The 12651-nt window shown below is 40.6% G+C and overlaps 1 protein-coding gene across 1 annotated transcript in view; it reads left to right on the plus strand.

Annotated features, from left to right (window-relative positions):
• MXRA8 (matrix remodeling associated 8) overlaps positions 1 to 12651 on the plus strand; it is a gene marked incomplete at its 5' end in the record, with an annotated part of 75198 nt that overhangs the window by 30011 nt on the left and 32536 nt on the right. The window lies entirely within an intron of this gene.

Genomic DNA, 12651 nt, shown 5'->3' on the forward strand with positions numbered 1-12651 from the left:
TGTAGTGGCAACCAGCTGAGGAGTACAAAGACAAGTGTGCCTACAGTCAAGCATGATGGTGGAAGTGTCATGGTCTGGGGCTGCATGAGTCACAATATAATATAGATAACATATCAAATGTTGAAAGTGAGACATTTTGAAATGTCATGCCAAATATTGGCTCATTATGGATTTCATGAGAGCTACACATTCCAAAAAAAGTTGGGACAGGTAGCAATAATAGGCCGGAAAAGTTAAATGTTCATATAAAGAACAGCTGGAGGACCAATTGGCAACATGATTGGGTATAAAAAGAGCCTCCCAGAGTGGCAGTGTCTCTCAGAAGTCATGAGGATCACCAATTCCCCCAATGCTGCTGTGAAAAATAGTGGAGCAATATTAGAAAGGAGTTTCTCAGAGAAAAATTGCAAAGAGTTTTAAGTTCTCATCATCTACAGTGCATAATATCATCCAAAGATTCAGAGAATCTGGAACAATCTCTGTGTGTAAGGGTCAAGGCCGGAAAACCATACCGGATGCCCGTGATCTTCGGGCCCTTAGACGGCACTGCATCACATACAGGAATGCTACTGTAATGGAAATCACAACATGGGCTCAGGAATACTTCCAGAAGACATTGTCGGTGAACACAATCCACCGTGCCATTCGCCGTTGCCGGCTAAAACTCTATAGGCCAAAAAATAAGCCATATCTAAACATGATCCAGAAGTGCAGGCGTTTTCTCTGGGCCAAGGCTCATTTAAAATGGAATGTGGCAAAGTGGAAAACTGTTCTGTGGTCAGACGAATCAAAATTTGAAGTTGTTTTTGGAAAACTGGGATGCCATGTCATCCAGACTAAAGAGGACAAGGACAACCCAAGTTGTTATCAGCGCTCAGTGCAGAAGCCTGCATCTCTGATGGTATGGGGTTGCATGAGTGCGTGTGGCATGGGCAGCTTGCATATCTGGAAAGGCACCATCAATGCTGAAAGGTATATCCAAGTTCTAGAACAACATATGCTCCCATCCAGATGTCGTCTCTTTCAGGGAAGACCTGGCATTTTCCAACATGACAATGCCAGACGACCACATACTGCATCAATTAAAACATCATGGCTGCGTAGAAGAAGGATCTGGGTACTAAAATGGCCAGCCTGCAGTCCAGATCTTTCACCCATAGAAAACATTTGGCGCATCATAAAGAGGAAGATGCAACAAAGAAGACCTAAGACAGTTGAGCAACTAGAAGCCTGTATTAGACAAGAATGGGACAACATTCCTATTCCTAAACTTGAGCAACTTGTCTCCTCAGTCTCCAGATGTTTGAAGACTGTTATAAAAAGAAGAGGGGATGCCACACAGTGGTAAACATGGCCTTGTCACAACTTTTTTGAGATGCGTTGATGCCATGAAATTTAAAATCAACTTATTTTTCTCTTAAAATGATACATTTTCTCAGTTTAAACATTTGATATGTCATCTATGTTGTATTCTGAATAAAATATTGAAATGTGAAATTTCCTCATCATTGCATTCTGTTTTTATCCACAATTTGTACAGTGTCCCAACTTTTTTGAAATCTGGCTTGTATATATTTTTTTAACACGTTTTCTCCTAGTATTCAAGGATTTCTAAGTGCAGCAATCTGTCTTCTGAGCTAGCGCATCCTATTATCTTTTTTCAGGTGTACAGTGGTGCCATTAAAGCTTCGTACACACAAGCAGATTATTGGATGAATTTTCTTTAGTTTTTTGTTGCATGCTAGTCTCATATGGAAAGTGAAGAGGTTACTTTCTTACGAAAACTCTCGTACGACAGAATTCAACTTCGGAAGCGATGTCATGTGTTGCATTGTTTTGTATGTGTTCTTTAGTTTCCGAGCATGTCTAGTCTTGCTCTTATGATTTTTTTTGGATGAAAACTGTACTAATTAACCACTTCTGGACCGGAAGGATTTGCCCCTTAATGACCAGGCCATTTTTTGCGATTCGGCACTGTGTTATTTTAACGAACAATTGCGCAGTTGTGCGACGCTGTACCCAAATAAAACTTATGTCCTTTTTTTTCCCACAAATAGAGCTTTCTTTTGGTGGTATTTGATCACATGTGCGATTTTAATTTTTTGCGCTATAAACAAAAAAATAGCGACAGTTCTAAAAAAAAAAACAACAATAATTCTCAATTATATATCACTTGCTATATAACATTCCCATTTGGTTAAAAAAATCGCAATAAGCATATTTTGGTTTGCGCAAAAACGGGAAAGATTTATGTCACTTTTATTGTTTTTTTTTGTTTTTGTTTTTACTAGTAATGGCGGCGATCTGCGATTTTTAGCAGGACTGCGACATTGCAGCGGACAGATCGGATCCCTAACTGACATTTTTGACACTTTTGGGGGGACCAGTGACATTACTACAGTAATCAGTGCTAAAAATATGCACTCTTACTGTACTAATGACACTGGAAGGGAAGAGGTTAAATGTGAGCCTAGGAGAGTGATTCTAACTGTATTGGGGTTGGGCTTGTGAAATTATCACAGAGACCTGTGATCCTACATAGAAGGATCACAGGCACTCTGTGATCATTCCAGAGAGAAGAACGGTATGCTGTGTTTACAACAGCTGACCGTTCTTCTCTCTCAGCGGGGAGTGTCCGCGGGTGTCAGGTGGCAATTGGAGCCGCCTGCCCCGTGCATCGGAGTCCCCGCTGACGAGTAGGGGCGGGAGCGCGCTGCCGGTAGGGGGGGCGTGCTTGCCCCCTGGCTGCAGGCGCGCGACCCACGTAGACCTACGTCGGTTCACGCAGGAGAGGCTGCCTACTGCAGTAAATCTGCGACGGGCGGTCCGGAAGTAGTTAAACAAAAATCAGTCGTGTTCCTGTACAAAAAAACATTTTATAGCCTGCACATCCAGTTTTTGTCATCCGAAAATTCATAATCGGCTGTCGAAAGCACTATACCAATGATCCGAAAATCGGCAGATTGTTTGTCGGATGGAATTTGACTTCTGATTTTCTTATCGTGTGTACGGGCCTTTAGTCTTAATGACACAACCACACACCATGCTTTTGAGCTCATTCACCTGCTGCAAAACGTATAGTAAGCAAATACCAAGCGTTTTGGTGCAGCACAATTTTTAAAAGATGGTTTTACAGATTTTTTTATCTATTAGTACTACATTTTGTTTTCATTTGTTTTGTATACAAAAAAAGAAAGAAAATGCAGCACACCACTAAAGTGTTCAGTTTGGTTTGAAGAAAAGGTGGCAGCCCTAAGTTACATAGGTTGAAAAAAGAGACAAATCCTTCGAGCAAATACTCTACTGAGCCTTCAAACTACTTTGACATTTGAATGTCAGGTGTTTGGCTAATAACTGCTGGGCGAACCCATTAATTCCTTGGCCATGTAGTCATCCTAAATGGTATCATTTGTTCTTCATGAAGAATAAGGGCCGTATGTGTCTTGCATTCCCCGTGGGCAGAGATTTGGCACTTTGAATCTCAGTGCATGAATGAATATGCAAAACAAAAATGCAGATAACAGTCTAAAATACACTCCAATATTAGGATCCGATCTGATGCTGAAAGCGTTTAACTAGATAGAGGAATGTCTGCAGGCTACAAAAGAAATAAAGCTGAATATTGGAATAAAAGACCTAAATCTCAGTATGGTATTTTATAAGCAAATCATAAGAAGTTCCTGCGACATAAAAATAACAGAGTAGAAGAGGAAGGTTGAACAGAGAAGCATTAGAGTGACAGTGTAATGAACATGTACAATAGGAAAATGCCAGTGTAATGTAACATAATAAGTGGGAGCGCAAATCAGAATACATTGCTCTGTGCCCAAGAAAGGAAGACATTGCTATGTGCCTGGGAAAGGAAGTTTTGCCAGTTCAGTCCTTCATGGACTTTTTTCAGTACAGCTTACCCAGAACTCAATATACCCTCACCCAAACCACGATATGTGAAGGTATGAGCACCCAGTACTTGAATGAACACCAGATGAGTTTGTGATGGCTAACCTGGAGGAGCTATATAAATGACTAGAATCTAGCATTGGAGAACAACCCCATTCAAGTAGGTAGGTCAATAGGGAGAGGTAACTTTTGTTACTAATAATTAATGTATCTACAGCTTACTATACATTAGCATGAACGGTAAGTCGAGACATAGGAATAAACAAAAGCTACTGATATTACTGTAAAGGCAAAAATAAAAAAAAAAAAAAACAACCAAACATGTTATACTTACCTTCTCTGTGCAGAGGTTTTGCTCAGAGCAGCCTCGATCCTCCTCTTCTGTGGCCCCCTGTCAGCACTCCTGGCCTCTCCCTCCTGCCGAGTGCCCCCAGAGCAAGTAGCTTGCAATGGTGGCACCCAAGCAGGTGCAGTCCCAAGCCGCTGCTCTGTGTATCTATTCAGACAAGGAGCCGTGGCTTGGCTCCCGACTCCTCTCTCTCCTCATTGGCTGTCTGACTGTGACTGCTGTCTCAGCCAATGAGGAAGGCGAGTCCCCAGAGAGCCGATGCTGTCGTGCACATTGCTGGATCGAGAGGAAGCTCAGGTAAGGCTGCTACACACAGAAGGATTTTTTCACCTTCATGCATAGATTAAAGTGAAGGTAAAAAACTTTCGGGCTTTAGAACCACTTTAGGATGTGTGGTATATTTAGCATATTTAACAGACGAGGCTGCTCTGTACAGCAAAACTGTCTTCAATAATAACAATAAGAATAATGAAATATTGTGAATAATAATATTAAATGCCAGAAAAACAAACTGAATATTTTAGAGTCACTTACTTTGGAGGTCAGTGGAGAAATGTCTCATTTAAATATATAGTCAGTGAAATAGTTCCCCCTAACATTGATGCTCTGTAAAATGCTTTCTTTACAAGTCAGTTTACTTGGTCCCACTCAGATTGATGGTCAGTGGGATAAGGGTCCCATTATACTGGTGGTCAGTGCAAAAAATACTCCTTTCAATAGTGGCCATTAGAAGACCGCTCCTTACATTGGTGGATAATAGAAAAAATGCCCCTTACATTGGTGGTTAATAAAAAGAATGACCCTTATAATGGTGGTAGTTGGAAGAATACCCTTACAGATACATAAATGATTAATGGTGTCAATTAATACATATCTGAGGTTAGAAATTGATCATTTCTCAAGGAAACCCTAGCAACGTCTGGAGGAACTCTAGGGTTCTACAGATCCCTAGTTGAGGAAGGCTGTCCTATAGGATTATGTAATACATTCCTCTGTGAAGTGCCTGTAGCACTTTCTATATATATATATATATATATATATATATATATATATATATATATATATAAATATATACACACAAATACATTACTCTGTGAAGTGCCTGTAGCACTTTCTATATATATATATATATATTTATTTATATATATATATACACACAAATACATTACTCTTTGAAGTGCCTGTAGCACTTTCTATATATATATATATATATATATATATATATATATACACACAGTATATTGTGTGCTTCCAGACTCGTGGTGGCCCACACACCGCACATATGCTTCCATGAACAGCTAAAGTTTCTGTGCTGCGAATGTGCTCACTGCATGTTCCCAGCAGAGTGGTGACAGCCAATCATAGTGGTCACGTGATCGAGAAGTCTGTCCTGCCCCCGGGCGTAAGGACCCATTTAAAGCAACACCGAGGCTGGGCAGAAAGGGGTTAAGGAACTATAAATTTGGATAAAAAATTGCAAGTCTGTGCATGTACAAAAGGAATTATATATTTTATATGTTAATCCACCTGGACTTGTTGAGAAATAGGGATCATAACAGGAAGGACTGAAAAAGCTTCTGTAGTGTAGTAAAATTAGACTCATGATGGTGAGGGGGGTACCATGAACTCTTAGGGTTTACGGCAGAACCAACAGGCAGGCAGTAAAAATATACTTTATTAGAAGCAGTTTTTATGGCCATCTGCTCTCAATTTAAATTGTTTATCACACAATTCATACTGCTGATGGAACGAACACCAGTTACCGACAGTAGGTGTTTATCTTCATTACAGCTGGAGGTATGAGTCATTAACTGCTCTGTATAGGTTATATTGAGTGCCAATGTTATGCAAGTGTCTGTAACTGTGTTTACCTTGACCATAAAAATAAGACGCGTCTACACGTTCTAGCTCGGTTCATCAGCACAATGTCTGCTGCAGATTATCAGCAATTTAAAGTAAATCAAAATACAATTTTTTTTTGGGATATTGTAAGGGTTAGCACCTTTGTCAGGTGTTTGTTGCTGTCTGTATCCTGGGGATCACTATCCCCTGGACAAAAATTGAAGAGGTATTCAAAATTTTACAATTGCCACCAGAACCTTAGGTGAGGGAACTTCCTCCAATGGGGGAACCTGTTCTGGTGACAACTGTCTAAAAGGAGATTTCCCTTTGAAGAGATCTTCTTTCACATCCTGTTGTGTCTCCAAGTCAGGAATTTAAAAGAAATCTCCCCAACAGGTCACAGAGACCAAATATAAATCTGACAGAAGTTCTTAACATTCACTACTTTATCCAAAATGATTAAAAAAAAGGGTTTGAGGGTTTAGATTTACTTAAAAAAAATGACCATCTGTAAAAACAATTGTTAATGTATGTGGCTGTAACTGGAAATGTTTTCATGTATTCACATGATTTTCCCTGATGGGAAAACATAAGTTTGTGTATTTCACTGTAAAGGTCCATGTGGTCACATGTTTACAGCAGAAGAAGGCAGGAAACCAGCATGGGCTCTACAGATGCGGCTGTTTATCTAAGATCATTGTAGTAAAAGATTAGACAAACAGTAGTAATGTCTTTATACAACATTTAATTCAGCTTAATGGTTTTTTCAATCCAGAATTGATATTTCTGTTTTTGGCAGGTGCTAAAAATTCAAACCTGTGTCTCCCTCAAAACCCGAAGGTGTTGGGTAATGCAAAGATTGATAAGCTTCCTAGTTTGGTTTCTGGACCTCGTGTGCTTTACTACTAGCCTATAACTATGATGGGTGGCCCCACTGGCCAATAGATACATAAGCCTGGGAACGTTGGGCCAGAGTTAGTGACCAGATAGCTGGTGAATGGAGTTCTGCTCCAATGAACAACAAGAGTGTATACAGAATGGTTACACTCTAGCCACATTTCAGTTTTCAAGTGAAAAGAAAATAGCAAACTTTCTGAAGAAATAACGGTTCCTTTGGTTCACTAATCAGTTAGGATAACACTGCAGGTATTACTGTGACACACCTCACAACCACAGGTTTTGTGAGACAGAAGACATGACTCTAAATTAACTGTAAATTGTCCCCATTAAAAATGTGGGAAAAAACCGGTAGTGTTTTTTTTAACCACTAGTTTCTTTTATTTTTGAGGAGGCGAGATCTCCTAATGGAGACTCTACTTTTCCTCCGCTCTGTGAGCAACTATTATGCCACCTGCTGAAATTCTGTAGAATGTAAAATCAAATTTAATTCAAATCATCACAGTGGGATCTATTGATAATGACAGGTAAGTGGAGCTGCAATTGTAGATCCCACATGAGATATAAAAGGCTAGAGGGAGACTCTACCCCAAAATTCTAGAGTCAGATCTTTGATGCAACAGCTCTTCCCATAATCTCTTAAAACAGATCTTAGATGAGTGCCCCTATTAGTTTTCATTTTATTTTTTTTTTCTTTATCTTCACCTCATAATCCTGCAAATAACACACTTTTGTTTCCTAAATGGTTACGCTCACTCCTCCACTATATCTATGGAGGAAGCCATGCTTGTTTCCCAGCCTGTACTTTAAACATGTCTGTCTTTGTTCATCCCTATTACATGGGGGCTGATGGGACTAATAGTTTACAGAGGAAAGATAAGAATATTTTGCTTTCTGTTCACCCAACAGAAAGTGACAAGGTCACTGCATTTCTTAAAAGATCAACATGTATTTTCTCTACTTGTTGAAAAATGAAAAACACTGCAGCCACATCTAAGGCTCCATGCACACTGGGCTTAAAAAACAAAACTCCAGTTCCCTTGGCAGAAGAAAAGGCTCATATAAAGCGTTTTTGTACACAGTTTAGCGAGTTTGGCATGACACAGAAAGCTCAACTCATCCAATCAAATACGCAAATCAGATGGTTTTTTTGTCTGCCTCTAAACGCTGAGCCTAAAATATGCCTCCGATTGTCCTAATGTGCATGGACACATAGGATGACATTGAGTTGCTTCTACAGGCAAAACAGAAAACTCTTGTAGAAGCTGCGATTTTTAAGCCAGTGTGCATGGACACTAAGGACTTGTAAGCTATAATATAACGTAATGGGGATTTCAACTCAGCATTAGATAATGCCAAGCTAATAGGACATCCCACTTACAGCTTAACACTTGGTCTTCAGGTCATGTAGAAAGCAGTGGCGACCAGTGTGTTGGGGGCGCAGGGGCGCCGCCCCCCATCCCTTAATCTACATGCGGGGCGCTGGACGCATGGAGTACAATGGGATTTCTTTTTTTTTAGCCATGTGATTAGAGCCAGAGGCTCTCACATGGCTAAAAAAAAGTTGTGACCCAGGGCGCAGAGCAGTGCGTCCCGAGCCCACCCATTGTGTGACAATAGCGAATGAAAATTTGCTATTGTCACGCGGATCCTCCTCCTGGCTAATCAGGAAGCGGGTCCGATACGCGCTTCCTGATTGGCCAAAAGGAAAACCCCATGCCATTGGCTGGGGAGGAGGCAGGAACTAGGAGGACATAGAGGACTCGCCGCCACGCTGGAGAACCCGCGAGCCGCCGCTGGTAGAAAGCCTTCTCCTCCCTAGCAAATTATCTACCTGAAGTCCCAAAGAAGCAGTGAGGGCAACGTGAACAAAAGAAGTAAACTTTGTCTATGTACTGTGAGGATAAGTAGATATGGCAGCTCCACTGTACAGATTGCATTGGGAAAATAATTACCTGTCTTGAAATAAGCAATGACACTAGTAGCTGTGATATACTGTATATAGTTATGTTAACCTGAAATAGGATTTTGTTTGTACATAGTATTTTATGTGATTGTAATGCTTCTCTTTACGTCCTTTTCGAGCTGTACACATCATTTTAGCTGTGCGTTACCCACATTGAATAGCTTAAATAACAAGTTACCTCTGTGTTATTATACGTTGGTGTTCTTGGGGTTTGTGATACAACACTGTAAGCATTTTGCAGATAAAGCCAATGAAATGATAATTACAGAGCAGCTGCTATAGAGTAGGAACATATCGTATGCATTCCTCCCTCTGCTTTTCCACAATATTGTGACCAAATCCAAACATTTCCCTTAAACCCAGCCACATCTTTAAGATGGAAATGAAATTAACTTTCCCATATGAAACACCAAGGTTAACAAGACTCTGACTTTGTTAGGTATTCTATATGACAGTGGTCTCTAAGCTACGGCCCATTGTTCACTTTTATCTGGCTCTTGGGGAACTATTCCTCCCACTGATACAAGGTGCTAATTCTCCCACTGACACCAAAAATGAGGCATCATCCCTTCCACTGACACCAATAGTGGGACAGAATTCTTCCCAGTAACAACAATGATGGGGCACTTTTACTCCCACTGGCACCAATGTAGGGGCAACATTCCTTCCACTGAGATCAATAATAGGGCAGTATTCATCCTACTGACACCAATGATGGGGCACTATTCCTTCCACTGACACCATCAATGGGGCACTATTCTTTCCACTGACGCCAACAATACGACACTCATCCTTCCACTGACACCAACAATGGGGCACTATTCCTACTACTGACACTAACAATGGGGCACCATTCCTCCCACTGGCACCAATAATGGGGCATTATTGTCCCCACTGACACCAAAAATGGGGCACTATTCCTGGCATTAATACCAATGATGGGACACTATTGCTCCTACTACATGGCCACAGGTGCTATGTAATTTTTTTTTCTTCCACTGACCACCAAGCCTGATACTTAGTTTACACACACTGGCCACAGTCAGGCTTCTTAGGAAGAGTAAACTGGCCTTTGTTTAGAACATTTGGTGACCCCTGCTATATGGCATTCTAAATCATCACAAAGGTGTTCAATGAGGTTGTGGTCAAGGGCACTCAAGTTCCTCCACACCAATTACTCTCAAATGTCCATCACACCCCCTACAGTGACATCTAGCATTTTATGTTTTTTTTTACCTCGTTCCTGTACCAACAAACCACTTTTATTACCAGGCTGGTAAAATTCTTACTTCCCTATTGATGTCAGCATGTCCTCCAGAATTACATCTCCCAACACACAGATGAAGAGGTGTCTACTTCAGTGATTTCCAGCTTCCAAGGACATCAGCCAGGTATGGTATATACATAGTTACCCTGGTCCAAGCTAGACCAATGTAACTATGTACAAATATACCAAGCCTAGATTTGTTCTTTAACTTGTCTGGCAAGCTGAATGCAGCTCCCCATGTGTGGGAGAACTCCCAGAATTTTATGCCTAGCATATTTTCAGAATCTCATCATTCGTGTGCATGGGGCCTAAGGCTACAGAATGTGGAGAAATATGGATGGCTTGCATAGATGTGCTGCATTTGTTTTTCCTTTTGCCCAGACATACTTTAAAATAAATCCATACTGAGAATAATATGGAGTCTTCCACTGCTGATTTCCTACTGAAACGCCTGATTGCAGGGCTGTCTCTGACATACTGTAAATACTCTGAATGGAGCAAGCATGCAAATCAGGAAAGCCATAGAAAGTTCAGAAATAATCTTATATGCAAGCTTTTTTCAGGTCAGTGACTCAGGAAGTACTGTGATTACTGATTCAGCACAGCAACCAGGGAACTGACATTTTTCAGAAGGAGAGGTCAGCAATGAAAGCCACCATATTTCTGCAATACAGATTTCCTTTAAATACTTACCCCCACATATCTCAATCCTTGCTCAATGAAATAGTCCCACAACCATATCCAAATGTCGTTAAAGGATTTTTTTACCTTTTAAAAAAAATATTAATAAATGCACATCTTTTTGCAAGTAAAACAATTTGCATTTTATTATTTTTTTATTAGGAGCCTGTAAAATATTGCACTCGTGATCAGCAGATCACAGGTGCAATCTTAGTCACCTGCAGACTGTCAGTGTAGCTGTCTGCCTGTACCTTGTATGGGCAGGCAGTTACTGAATGACAGGAAGAATCAATAAACTACCTAGACCACGCATGCTGGCAGTTCATTGAGAACTACAAGCCGTCAGCCACATTCACAGAAATTTCAATAAATATATGAGCTACATTTCAGGCAGAATTGAGTGGTTTCGTCCCCATAATCTTTAAATGAAATGCCTGAAAAGAGCGACATGAGCGTTTTTTCAAGCATTTTGTTGCGCGTTCTCTGCTCAAACAGCAACTCTCCACCTCTTTTTCAGCAGCACGTCACATCTTTTATTTGAAAAACACCTGAAATCAGTTATAAGTTCCTGGTGAGGTGGTATAGGGTGCCCATGACCTTACACCTTATTTTTCCGCAGGTACCTGACTTGTGCTTGCGATGCAATGTTGGCCAAGGCTCAATGTTGCACATTTTCTGGGAGTGCCGAAACTTAAACCATTCTGGAACAAGGTAGCTAGTACTATCAAACACGTGACTAATGTGGATTTAGTGGATAACCCTGCGGCATGCTTGGTGCACCTCATGGCCCACCTAAAAATACAAGACCTCCCTTACCATTCAGCTACTAATCATGGCCAAGGCATGCATTCCCTTGTGCTGGAGGTCTGTACACCAGCCCTTGATGTCTCTCTGGTTTTCTAGGATCACCAGGGGGCTTGTTATGAGGCTCTGGGTGGGAGAACTCTCTCTTCTGGTTCTTAGTTTTGCTCCACAGCTTTTCTTGTCACTTTCATTTTTCTTTTACTTTGGGCTTGTGCCCGTCATTTTCTGCTATGTGTGTCTCCCCTCTCCCCTTCTTGTCTTGCCTTCCCATTCCCTCCCGTTCTATTGTTCCCCCTTTAAATGTCACACCATTCAGTTTGGAAATTTTTTCCTGCAGTTTTTTTTACTGCTATTACAGTATATACTTTATTAGATCTTTTTAGACCCTACTCCCTTTTTGGGCTATACTGGCCACCAGGGGATCTCCCCTGACCCTGGTACTTTTACACTCTATATCCCACAAGGTTGCATTACTAGGCTGGGGCTCTTCTATTTATGTTGGGATTCTTGGGGATGTCTTCCACTACGCTCTCTCAGTTATGTCTATATCTGCCAAACATAGAACTTGTTGTCTTGTATATGCTCCGATTTGTTGAGCTGCTTGTGTGGCTCCTATGTTGTTAATGGTACCAGCATTCCTATCTAAATTTATTTTGCATCACTTTTGTCTTGGCATGTATATTGCAACTTATGGCTAAATAAAATAATTACAAAAAAAGAAAAACATCTGAAAAAAATACCTGACCAAAGCTGCAAAATTGTGTAATTCTGCTCCAAAATGCTTGAAAAAAAAACACTTAAAAAAAAACAAAAAAAAAACGGTTAAAAATTTGACACTTAGGTGTGAAAGTAGCCTCAAAAGTGAATACTGCCAAAAACAGACTAGGCTCATTCATTTACAGGAGTACAAATTCTAACCCTGATTAATGTTGAACAAAGTTGGTA

The sequence above is a fragment of the Pelophylax lessonae genome, assembly GCF_965119305.1.
Source record: "Pelophylax lessonae genome assembly, chromosome: 12".
Lineage (NCBI taxonomy): Eukaryota > Metazoa > Chordata > Amphibia > Anura > Ranidae > Pelophylax > Pelophylax lessonae.